Source organism: Typopeltis vanoorti, chromosome 18, assembly GCF_054136105.1.
Source record: "Typopeltis vanoorti isolate ZY-2024b chromosome 18, IOZ_Tvanoo_1.0, whole genome shotgun sequence".
NCBI lineage: Eukaryota > Metazoa > Arthropoda > Arachnida > Uropygi > Thelyphonidae > Typopeltis > Typopeltis vanoorti.
This window is the reverse complement of record NC_143566.1, coordinates 110,126,219-110,139,239: the sequence shown is the minus strand read 5'-3', so window position 1 is coordinate 110,139,239 and position 13,021 is coordinate 110,126,219. Positions and strand designations below refer to the sequence as shown.

Sequence of the window (13,021 nt, the reverse complement as noted above, 5' to 3'; positions counted from 1 at the left end):
AGGACTAGACTTTTCGCTTGGAGAGCGTTGAATGAATGGAATGCTTGCCAGAGTCAGATATGAGTGCTTCGTCTGTCAATGAGTTCAAGAAGAGGTAAAACTGATATCGTGTGGACAGTTTGGGTCTAACGCGGTGAGTCTTAGGACTCCATACAGATGCCCGTACAACAACAACAACCACAAATAAATAAATAAATAATGTTGGTACTTCATCAAAAACAAGATAGGTAATACTTTTAGCACCCTCTGCTGCCGAGGTCGACTTTTCAAAATTCATATTCTTACAAATGCAAGGCTGAAGTGTTAAAGTATGTAGAGTATACATAGGAGCATAATGCAGATAATAAAAACCGCTAATCAGTCAGGCATTCCCTTCGATGCTATGGTCACCAGCAGTATTTTTTTCAGAGTAGTAAAAAGAGTCTAGGGAGATATCCACCTGTTAGGAAAAAAACTGTCAAAAATACTAGAAATTTAGGTATTTCTGAATTATGGTTTTAATTTTTAATTACTTGTGAGTTTTTAGGGGGGGGGAGTTGTACGAGTAAACAAACTCACTGTTTCACGATTGCGTAATAAGCACTGAACACTCGTGGCTACTTGAACTTTACCTCCGAGTCTCCTGTATGTTTAACGCAAAAGAAAGAAAAAAAAGAAACGAATTTGGAAAATGCTTATTTGTGGCATTTCTGGATTTGAAAAAGTTTGATTGGATTCAAAAAAGTCTGTTAAAGTTTCGAAAAAAATACGTACAGAAAAAGAAGAAAACGTTATGATCAAGACGCAAGTTAAATGTTGGAGTTATTATCTGAAAACTAGCTTTGGTAAATCGGAGTACTTTGCATTTAATATTGCACTGAGACAAGGAGATGTCTTATCTGCATTACTACTCATTGTGGCAACAAACATTGTCTCCTAGATATGTTAACGATCAAAGAAATCGAGAAATAGCTGTGTTCTCGCAGTTATTTCTCTAGTCGAAGTTGTGGTGATTCAGAAAAAACAATGGAGAAGAAAGTGGACAATTGGAACAGTGTGACACAAAACCATGGGGGATATATTAATAGAATGAGAGCATAAAATGAGTGCATTTTCTAGTAATCGAAGTTTAGATCAAGAGATGTCGAATGGATTTCACTGGACCAAAACTTCTTTAAAGGAAGTCTTACTGACGTATTGGTGTAAACTGTCGGTTGAAGTGATTTTGGACATGTAAAGAAAATGAAATTAGAAAGAATACAAAGAAGAAGAAGAAGTTAAATGGAAATTAAGGGGAAGAGACCAAGAGGGAGAGACACAGAGAATATCGTCCGGCCACACAAGAGAAGATCTAGAACTAAATTCCCAAGACTTTCCCAATTCACTTTACCAATTTGCAAATTCCCAAATACGTTTGCGAATTTGGTGATTACGAAGGCAATAACCGCTGTAAGGTTGTGAGAATTGTTTCGTTGTATAGAGTAAGCGTGGCGTAGCTTGTTTTGTTCATGTTGTTCGCTTTGATGTTCAGCCTGATTGAATAGCTTGAAGTACAATTGCATCAAATTCCATTCTTTAAAAACAAATCCCTGCGCTCTTATTTAAAAATGGGAAGCTGGTCATTTTCACATCGTTTGCTGTGCTTTGCGATTATGTTTTTGTAATAAAATTGTTTATTTTTTTTCACTGAAAATTGAATCGAGATGTTTGTAGTAAAAATACACAAATATTTCATTCGAGTTACTTGCAACATTATTCACACGAAATGCAATCGTTCGAACTAAATAGGTATCAAATTAAACTGCATCACAATACAAAAAGATAGAAAAAGAGAATAAAAAGTATAGCTGGCTAGTTTGAAACAGATCTGAAGGACATCGGCAAGATTTTGTGTGTAACTGGTTTTTCCCCTCTTTAAAAAATAGGGACGTGCACCTGGTTCTTGTTCTAGTTGAAACGTCAGACTAAAGGCCGAGAAAGTTTTCTACCCAATGCGAAACTTTTCCCACCCTGCACGGAAGAATTGCTGTATTCTTAGTAAATGTGTCAACGGGTTTGATTCGTCTGAACCAGTTTCCGAAAGAAAGAAATGAATCGAAGCTCCCTCGTGCCATCTAAAAGTGCATTTATTTAAAGACAGTTAATTCGCCGTACAATACGGAACCATCTTCGAAACATTCTCTCTTCCAAAGACACAACTCAATAATAATAATAATATATTTTTTATTTTATTTTATTATTGTTATTATTTTTAACCCAGTTTATTATCTTTCGCAGAAATTACACGAGTGTAGGGTACATTTTGTTGCAAGTTATTAAAATTATTATGAGGGCAATTGAATATTATAATTAATGTCAAACTTCATAGTAATCCCAACAAAAACCATTTAAGTTTTACATTAAAAGAGTCAAACAGCTATTTTTGCATTTTGTCATTTACGTTTTAATTTTACAATTCATTTTTATTCCCAATTCACATTAACGATTACTATTTTGTTAAAATGCAACAGATAATGCTAAATGCATTCATTTCACTTTTAATAATTAAAATAAAAAAATCGAAATGAAACTTTATAATTCTGTACTGGCCACGTGTTCAACTCGGTACACCACTACACCTTCACTTGTCATTACCTCTCAGAAGGACATGCATTTTATAATATTTAGGCAGCAGTGCTATAATTTCTTATGTTACACTTTTCACTCGTGATGTCTTTATAATTGCGTAATGTGGAATTCATGTAACAGAATAATAACGATCACAGTAATCGCTTGCAAATATAGTTCACAGTTACACAAGGTAGTTTAAACTGCATTTTATTATATATATATTTATTTATTTCCAATTTTTTAATTTGACAAAGTGTTATCATACACGGCTATTTACATTCAGACTATTCACTTATTATATATTTTCGTTTTAGTACAGAATATTATATAATCATAACATCGACAATAATTACAATTATCATCATCATCATCATCATTATTATCGGTTAAGGTATTGCGACTTGGACGTTCATTGCAGTGATTGGCTAATAAGGATTATTTGCTTAAGCCGTGCTAATCCCACCTACTTCGAAGCAAGGGTTAGCTCTTATGAAGAGAGTGGGATTAGCATACGCTATTCGTGTTTGGTATTTTTTATGGATGGAAAGTAGGCGTTGGATGTTGGTCATTTGTGAAGTGTAAATAGGTGTGAGTGCTATACTGAACGTGTTCGTATGGCTTCCACAGTTCGTGTTTTAATGTTCTGTAAGTTCTGTAACAAACATAATTGTCCATGTGTTTTATTTGTGGTAGGTTGTTGAGTAGTGTGGGTTTGAGATGTAATCTCACTGCAGAACCATATGAGTAGTGTTATGCAATAGGTGTTTCTGTCGTTACGATAGGTGCTGTTGAAATAATTCTTCAGTAATATTATGTTGTGTTTCAGATTTTTAATGCTGAGGATTCCGTGTATCGCCACAAGGGATTCGATTACTGGCTGTTGTATGCGAGGCCTCCAAATCACAGTTGAAACAATTTTTTTATGTAATGTTTCTAATTTTGTTAGATGGTTGTTTCATGTGTTTGCATAGACTGTTATTCCGTATCTGAGTAGGGATTCGCAGATACCGTGATATAGGAGTTTTTTTATGTTGGGTGGAATCATGTCTTTTACCTGGAAAAGTTTTGCTGCGATGATCCGGAGTTTGGTATGTAGGTATTCTATATGTTTTGTCCATTCAAGGTAGCAATCTATAAAGGCCAAGGTATTTTGCATGTGTTACAGGTTTGATTTCGGGACATTGGCAGGTTTTTTTTTTGTTTTAATACAGCGCTATGTGCGACAGTGTATCGATAGTGATGCGGGGCGTATGATTCTTGGGTTGTGTATTATCAACATTTGTATTTTGGTGCCGTTGATTAGAATTGCGTTTTGGTGAAAGAATGTTGTGATTTCATTTAGGTTTTGTTGTGCTTTGCAGAGAGCTGTGTTAATGTCTGTGTGGACTACCAGTAGCGCAATGTCGTCTGCGTATTGGTATATTTTACTTGGTCAAGTGGTGAATGTCGTTAATGTATATATGTTGAACATGGTAGGTGATAATATAGCGCCCCTTGTGGGACTCCGTGTTTTTGTTGTATATCCCGGCTGTGACCTGTACCTATTTTTGTTACTTGTGTTCTGTTTGAGAGGTAGTGCTTGAACCATGTATGCAGTGTTCTTCTTATACCTATTGAGTATAGTTTGGTGAGTAGTATGTCGTGTTCAAGTGTATCAAATGCTTTGGTTAAGTCACGCAATATTAGGACGCCGTACTTGTTTTTGTCGAGAGCTTTGTTAATTGCGTCAGCAATGTCTTCTAATAAAGTGATGGTGCTTTTTGTCTTCTGAAAGCCGTATTGGTTTTGTGAGATGATGTTGTACTTCTGTAAATAGTTCTGTAGTCTGGTGTGTGTTATTTTTTCTAGAATTTTGGAGATGACTGGTAGGTTAGTTCTGAGTATCGTTTCTTTTGCCATGTTTGTAAATTGACGTGATTATCGCTGGTTTTAGTTGTTTTGAAATACTGCCAGTGTCGAATATTATGTTCACGAGTCTCAAAAGTATTGGATTTACTTGTTCAAAGTGTGTTAAAAGGTCTGTGAGTCTTATTTTGTCTATTTCTGGAGGGTCTTTGGTTTTAGATGTTGGAATGCTTCCTTCAGTTCCTGTTTTGTTACAACTGGAAAACACATGGTTTGCTGATGACTTTGTATTGTTAATTTTTTGTTAATCGTTGGTAGATTATCTTTTTTGAGTTGTTTGATATTGTTTGTGAAGAAGTAGTTGAATAAATCTGCTAGTTCCTCTTGGTTCATATCCTGATCGAAGCTTTTTGGAATAAAATCTTTTGCTGAAGTTTTTTTTTTTTTCGAGTTAGTGATTCGTTACGGGTAGCCCATGTTTGCTTCATATTTTCATCATATTCGGTAAATTTTTGACCGTGGTAATCTTTTTGTCCTACGAATTTTCGTGTCAGGTGATTTCTTCTGTTTTTATATAATGTTCGTAGATGAGTGTTACTGGGTGATTTTTTTTAGTTTTTTCGTAGATTTTCCTTTACTCGTACAGTAATACTATACTTTTCATTTATTCATGGATTATTGTCTGTTTTACGCCTCGTTTGTGTAGGCTTTGTTGCTTTTTTATATATTTCTGTGAACTCTAGTTGAAAATTCTCATATAATGTTACAGTATCATTTATTTTAAGTAGGCAATTCCGGTTTGTATTTTTTACATGGCTATCGACAATGCAGTTTAATATGATCGAGTTTTGTTGACTTTTGTGGTGGTGGGAGGGGGGGTAGGAAACGTAATAAAACGAAGTTGAGACAAAGTAGTGATCGGCAATTTTTACGTTAATTACTGATGATGCATATGTATGGATGGGAGCCCGTATGTTGATATGATCAATGCATGATTGTGTAAGTGAGTTATTGAGTATTTCTTCTCTTGTTGGGGAGTTAATGGTAGGGTTTATGTTGTACTGACTTAGTATATCAAGGTATGTGTTAGTGGTTGAAGAAGCGTGGTGAAGAATATTTATGTTAACTATTAGGATGAGTCGATGTGTGGTACGGGTTTCAAAGACGCTTAGTCACGCTTCTAATTCGTGCAGAAAGCTAGGTGGATTATTATCTGGGGGTCTGTATATTATGTTTATTGTGTATTTGATGTTATGTTTGTCGCAATTTGTGGTTTCCAATATCATTGTTTCAGCGTGTTTGAAACGAGTAGTTTTTTTTCCCGGTTACACTGTATTTTATTTTATTCATTTATTTATTTTTATTTTTTGATAAATGCCACGATGCTACCTCCTATTTTGTTGATCTAATAAGTTGTAGGTCTGGTAGTTATTAATGTTGTTTGCATATATTTCTGTGTCGTTTATATCAATTTCGGTCAGTATTAGCGCATCTATATTTATCATGGTGTAGTTGAGCAGTGTTATCAATGTAAGCCAGTGTTTCTTTATACTTCTTATGTTTGTGTGTACGATAGTGAAGTTGGTATTGGAACAACGTCAGACAATATAAACCTTAAAGTTTATATTGTCTGACTGGATATGTTCGTCTATGTTTGAAATTTCCATTATATAGTTTTTAAGTGATTTCTAATCTTGTTCTTAAGGAAGTGAAGAGTTAGTGTTTTATATTGGTAGGCTGTGTAGGTCGGATTCTCTTGCAATTATATAAACTCGAGTGTTTTCATTCTGTCTCATAAATATCTGTGAATCTTTAGTCTACAAGACTGAGGATATAATAACAATAATAATAATAATATTTTTTTAAATAATAATAATAGTTTATTATCTCTGGAATAATTACACGAATATACTAAAATTTAGGCAACAATGCAACTTTTTCTTGCAAATGGTTCAGTAAAAATTATAATTACTCTGAATATCATTATCATTTGCATAATTTCTCATTGACACAAGAGTAAAAAGTGTGTATTATTACCATTAATAATAATCACAGTAATACCTTACACTTAATAACTCACAAGTTAAACAATATTACTTATGTTGCAGTTTACATAATAATATTTTTTTTTAAATTTAAATATGCAAAATAAATATATAATTTTAAATTTAAATATATAACTGAAGTATTACTATCACATTTTCTGTTTACTACTAAAATTCATTACAGAATGTTAAGTAAATAATGTTAGATAAATACTACTACTGGGATGTAATGTCTCAACTACAACCTCGAAGCTTTGTAATTGGCTTATCTGAGGATGACACTTTATATATGTATATATATATATATATATATATATATATATATTATTAATTTCGTTGCTGTGTTGGAAGTTGGCCAGGTGCTTGGGAGGTCAAATGAATCATCTGAAAGGTCTGATCAAAGTGAAATTGCCGATATATCCTGTGTTATTGCATCTGTCTTGATGGTTCACATTCTTTTTTTATTGTGGGCTTCTTTTTGAGCTAATTAGGAGGCTTTTTTCAAGTTTGTGACTTCCTTATGAATATCTTGGCATCTCTGGTCCACAAACATTCTGGTTGAATGGTGTAAAATAATAATAATAATAATAATAATAATAATTTTATTTATTTTAATTAAAAATTTACATTTAGAGTTTCTTTTTTGTTAACACTAGGAAATGCTTAATAAGTTCATTTCACTTTTTCACGATATTTTTTAAAATCGGTAATAAATATTTTTAATAACAATAAAATTTCGTTGCCAAGTACTTCGTTTTGGTTACATTAAATAAAATTAATATATGCAGTTATTATTAATAGTATTAATGATAGTTTTTTAAATAGTCATTCAATCTCAGTAATTCATATGTACGCATGAATGTGTAAACAAATACTTGTTATATTCATATTGCTATTTAAAAGCCATCATCTTTATCAATTTTCATGCATTGTATATTTTATAAACAACTAAGATATAGTTCTTATATTCTTTCGTCACTAGAGGGATTAAGCGTACAATTCTGAATGTATTAAATTTTTTTATAAATTTACATTTCAGAGACATATTATTATTATCATTCAGGCTATTTACAGATATATGGTTAACACATCACAGTCTATTCGAAGAGCTAAGTGAAATATTTTATTTTTATTATTATTTCTTTTTATTATTATTATTTCTCAGATAAATGACATACATTATATGAAGACAATTATGCATGACACATACTTTCTCATATATAAAGTTTTTTAAAATAATAACAATAACTGTTTACAACATATATTATTATCATATTCATAATGATGATTATTAAAGATGTTTCTTTGCAATTTTACACTCTATATATATACAATATCAATGGATATAATCACTCTCTATTGCATACTTTTTTTACAGTTATTACATACATCACATACATTTGTTTACATATGATACATACATTACATACTTTGGTCTACATGTGATACGTACATTACATGCACTTGGTTACATATGATACATCTTGGATGAGAATTAATTTCTTTGCTTTCATCCTCGAAGCTTATTTGTTAAGCTTATCTGAGGATGACACCAGTTGGTTATTATTTATTGGTTTTTTTCTGTGTTGGGAAGCTACGAAATCTATGATTAAGAAATTCTCGCGCGCACGCACTCACGCACGCACACACGCACACACGCACGCACGCACGCGCACACACACACACACACACACACACACACACACACACACACACACACACACACACACACACACACACACACACACACACACACACACACACACACACACACACACACACACACACACACACACACACACACACACACACACACACACACAATAACTTGGAATGTATTGATGCGTCGCTGAACTGGAAGCCTGAGCGAATATATTGTGTTTCATTAAGTTTGTATAGTTTGTATGGTATTTTGGGTGCGTGTTTCTTGTTCGTAGTATGTCCTTAGCGCTCTTTTCTGGCTATTGTAGTTTGTAAGGTTTCTGCATTCAAAAGGTAATTTGTTTATCATTTTTGGGATGTAGAAATTTCGTGTGGCCTTTCCGTATTGACTATTGTATTTATATGTGATATAATTAGTAGTCTGAGGTCTTGTTATATGGCATGTATTTCTAACTGTCCTGTAGTTGGCATCGAAATAATGTTTTAGCAAGGCTGCATAGTGACATAAATGTTTTGCTGTCAGTATTTTGTGTTCTGACATTGCAATGTTTATGAGGTCGTGATTTTCTCTTTGTTCCCAAAAGATCAGTTTCAACATTTTGTACTGTAGCGATATTAATCTATTTAATTTGTAGGGTGCACAGAAAGCATACGTTGTTATAACTTATCTTAGTATATTTTGGCATAGTGCTTTGTATATTAGTGTTTTTAGGCGTATGGGAACTATGTCTTTTAACCTGTACAGTTTGCCACTTATTGTTCGGAGTTTGTTGTGTGGATGGTTTATGTGGCTATTCCAGTTCATATCTGCATCGAAGTAAATTCCAAGGTATCGTATTGTTTCAACCTGAGTGATTGTAGTGGTTTTGCTGTTCTGTGTGTTTTTTATGTTGGAAAGTGGATGTTGGATGGTTATATATTTGTTATCAACTGGTCGAGTCAGTGGATTTCTGAATATCATTAATTTTGTCTTTTCTGAGTTTAGGTGTGTGGAGTTTTTCGTGAGCCAGTCTATGATCAGATTTATGTCATGTTGCATATTTGTTTGGGCTATGCTTGCGCGCGCACGCGCACACGCACGCGCACACACACACACACAAATTAATAATAATAATAATAATAATAATAATAATAATAATAATAATTATTATTATTATTATTATTATTATTATTATTATTATTATTATTATTATTATATAATATAATAATATAATACCACTCAAAGGCAAGATATTCCAATACGCAGACGATACAGCAATAATATCCATCCATAATAACGCAAGCATAGCCCAAACAAATATGCAACATGATATAAATCTGATCAATAAAACACTACTGAAGTTGTTGGGATTCACGCGCTAATCTTACCAAGTGAAATCTGATTATCGCGGAGGCACACGCATCCTTACCAAAGTGTGTAATTTTGAGAAAAAATCGGTTCAAAAATATATTTCATTATTGTCAGGAAGCAGGAACAGCTTAAGTTAATCATGCACGGATTTAAAATAGTCTGAAGCCACTCCTGCGGTTGCAATTTGTTTCCGTTTTCTAAATGAAGGACTTCCAATTGACAGATGGATCTGAGCGCTATATCTGTATATTATCTTGAAAGTAGCCAGGTGTTCATCGAAACGTAACATTATTTCAAATAGTCATATACGTTTCATATATTTATAAACACTCGGTAACATTTTTATCATTTTTTCCAGAGATATCGATGGATCTAGTACATCGCATATCATTATTTGTAGCCTCGTTGCTGTCTGTTGGTGGGTAGTTAGCCAACCTGCTTTGCAACCAACAGGTTATGGGTTCGAATCCCATCTTATGCTTGGATGTCTGTGAATATTTCTACATCTGTTTCAAAGCATTCATCGTGTTTTCGACATTTAAGTTTGTTTTTAATAACCTAGAAATTGAAGAATGGCCATCTTGGATGATCCATTAATTTGAATACGTTTCTCTTGATATATTTCGATAATATCATATTAGAATTTTTTTTTCCAGGTCATATGAAAGCGGGAATATAAATTACTTTGACTGAAAAAAAATTCGGCTCGGCCTCTGCTTTAAAACATTTATAGAAATGTATCGAAAAGTCAAATATTGCCTTGCGGTTGTTGGAATCATTGCTCCTCGAATTCCAAAGTAACTCCATTTTATCCAGCAGGTGACGAATCTGGACAAGATGAAGTCGCTTAATGTGAGACAATTTTTGCCTCATCTGTGTATAGTCTTGGGCGTGAGCTCGCGTGTGCGTGTGCTTCGATAACTACGCCATTTTATTTTTTTTTATTCACGTTGAGATTTGAAAAGAGTTTTTTGCACGAATAATGTAACAACCTAAAATGCGTTATGATGTCTTTTAAATGAAGTATTTAATAGTATAAGACTTGTGAAGAACTTTCCAGTTTTCTGAATTATAACTGAGAAAACCGCAGAAATCATTTTATTGAAAATGCTCCTACTTCGCAGATACGTCTTCGAATTCCATTCTAATAAAATGATGTGTTGTTTCTTTTCCGGTCATCACCCATTTCATCACAAGAATGTGGACCTGTACTTCAAACCTTTAGAAAAATTGTCCTCGATTTGTTATGTCTGTGTTATAATTAATGTTATAAGCCGAGACAACTCAGTTAAGTCGGTGGCGAAAATATCTTTCAGGATTCCACGCGTGTGTAGCATTAACTGCTCACAGTTAATATTCTTACTCTAGAGGGCGTGTCATGTCTAATATCAGGGTGTTATTACGTGACAGTAATCGATGCCAAAGATTCCTGAACACGTCTTATGCCATCAATTACGACGGAGAAGACTCTTTGATGGAAAGAGACTTGTTAACAGCATCATGTAATTAAACCAACAAAGCTATTGGATGTGAATGTCGATTTAGGACAACCATAATATGATTTTTTACCGAATCCGAAGCTGTTTCGTACATGCTTTCTATGTATCTGGAAGTCTTTTTATAACTCGTTTCTATTTCGTACAGTTCTTAGTTTTCTTTGTCTTTCTGTGAGTGTAAAATGTAATGCCGAGAATTTATAATAAATCTCTAAACTTTCGACATGTATTCTTAGGTGAGTGTTGCGTTCGCTGTTCAAAAAAAAAGAGATACCAAAGCGATTTAGTGAAAGAGTTTATTTAGAGAATTTAAGAGGAATGTGAAAGATCACAAGACATCATGCAGAAGCTAGGCATCTTTCATTTCTGGCTGGTTCAGTCCATATACAGGTTCCATTCGATTTCCATCCGGAACAGAAGTACGTGGAGGTATCTTCTGAAAATTAAAATAAATATGAGTTATTTGCAGCAAAAGAATACAAAACATATTGGTTTGGGATATGGTATTGAAAATGTTGTATAATAGACTTTTAGAACTATGTTTAGCTTGTCGTTATGATAAAGCAGATCTTCATTAATCAACTTTGCAATTAACTTTGAGTAATTCCATGAAGTAACCCAGATAAAATATTTAATACGAACTCACCTTCATCGCCTTTACTTGTAGTAGTAGCCATAGGGGTTATAGTATCCATATCCGTAGTGGGCTACGGGATTGTAGGCACCATAATAGTTGTTATAGAAGGGGTGGACGTAGACACCGAGGGTGCACACCACCAAAGCAAGGAGGAGGAGAGCAAACTGTTTAAAAATAGTCATGGATTAGTATTATATACTTAATATTGAAAGTTATCAACAAAGAAACGAAATTTTTAACGTCTAATATGTAGTATGAGAAATCTTAGAATTCATATTTAGGAATACTTTAAATTAAACTTTATTATAAAGCAGTTATGCAAATTGAATCATAAGAAAACTTAATGAAAGAATGGTTATAACTTAGTACAGTACGATACACAGACCTCCTTAGAACCTTTTTCAAACGGTTCTCAGCAAGTCTATTGGCGAGACCCGTTTATTTCTAACGTAAAAAAAGATCGGATTTTGCACTCCCGGAAACTAAAGTTTTTAACCCCAAAACTCAGAAATATTTACTGTAGTAGACAGAAATATACTATTTAAGATTTAGGAATGAGAGATAGCCCCATTTAACCGAGGATCCTTGCATCCACAGTGTTTTCAGATCGTCGACATCAATAAATTGAACCCAATGAAAACGATTAAGCGTACAGACCGGCTGCCGTCTGATTTCCAAAAGTGGGTTTGGAAATCAGACGAGGTCTTCAAGACTAAAGAGTTCCTTCTGCTTACTCGCTCTGGAGAATAAATATCGTTTCGAGGATTTATATTTATGATTATGTACGGGATTACAGCCAAAAATGAGTTATCTGTTCTCAGATGGGAGGGGTAAGATAGATAATCCTGTCTCAGAACCACTCAGCTGTTAAATATAGCAGATTATAGAGATAAAATTATTATTATTATTATTATTATTATTATTATTATTATTATTATTATTATTATTATTATTATTATTATTATTATTTCATTTATAGCTTTCTGGTGATTTTCTTGGAGTCAGAACATAGCTGTCATTTACAAATTCTAACTTAAGAATTGCAATTATTAAGAAAACTTACCAGAGCCTGCATGATGATAAGATGCTAGTCTTCTGATAAAGAGTAACGTGTTTACTCTGAAATTTCTCCTCATTTATATACCCCCACCGACGATAAAAAAATGAATTTTTTTTTTTAAATTTACAAACGAAGGTCGAAGTCATAGCCAATCGGTAATCAATAAAAATGTGGGTCAGCTCCCACTGTTGAAATCGCATCACACGAGGTCTTCAACATTTGAACGTAATCAATCCCATTGTGATCAGATAAACAAGGGCAGGTTTGTGTGCTTGGTACCGCGCCATGTTTTGTATTTCCGAATTTGACTTCAGTCAAGTTCATTCAGATTGACAT

At 33.5% G+C, this 13,021-nt stretch overlaps 1 long non-coding RNA gene across 1 annotated transcript; it reads right to left on the bottom strand.

Annotated features, from left to right (window-relative positions):
• Positions 1–11,265: 11,265 nt before the first annotated feature.
• Positions 11,266–12,723, bottom strand: LOC150097065 (uncharacterized). Its single transcript, XR_016549774.1, has 3 exons — positions 12,689–12,723; positions 11,635–11,789; positions 11,266–11,424 (listed from the first exon to the last, which is right to left on the bottom strand). It is a non-coding gene; the product is annotated as an uncharacterized LOC150097065 (long non-coding RNA).
• Between the last annotated feature and the right edge of the window lie 298 nt (positions 12,724–13,021).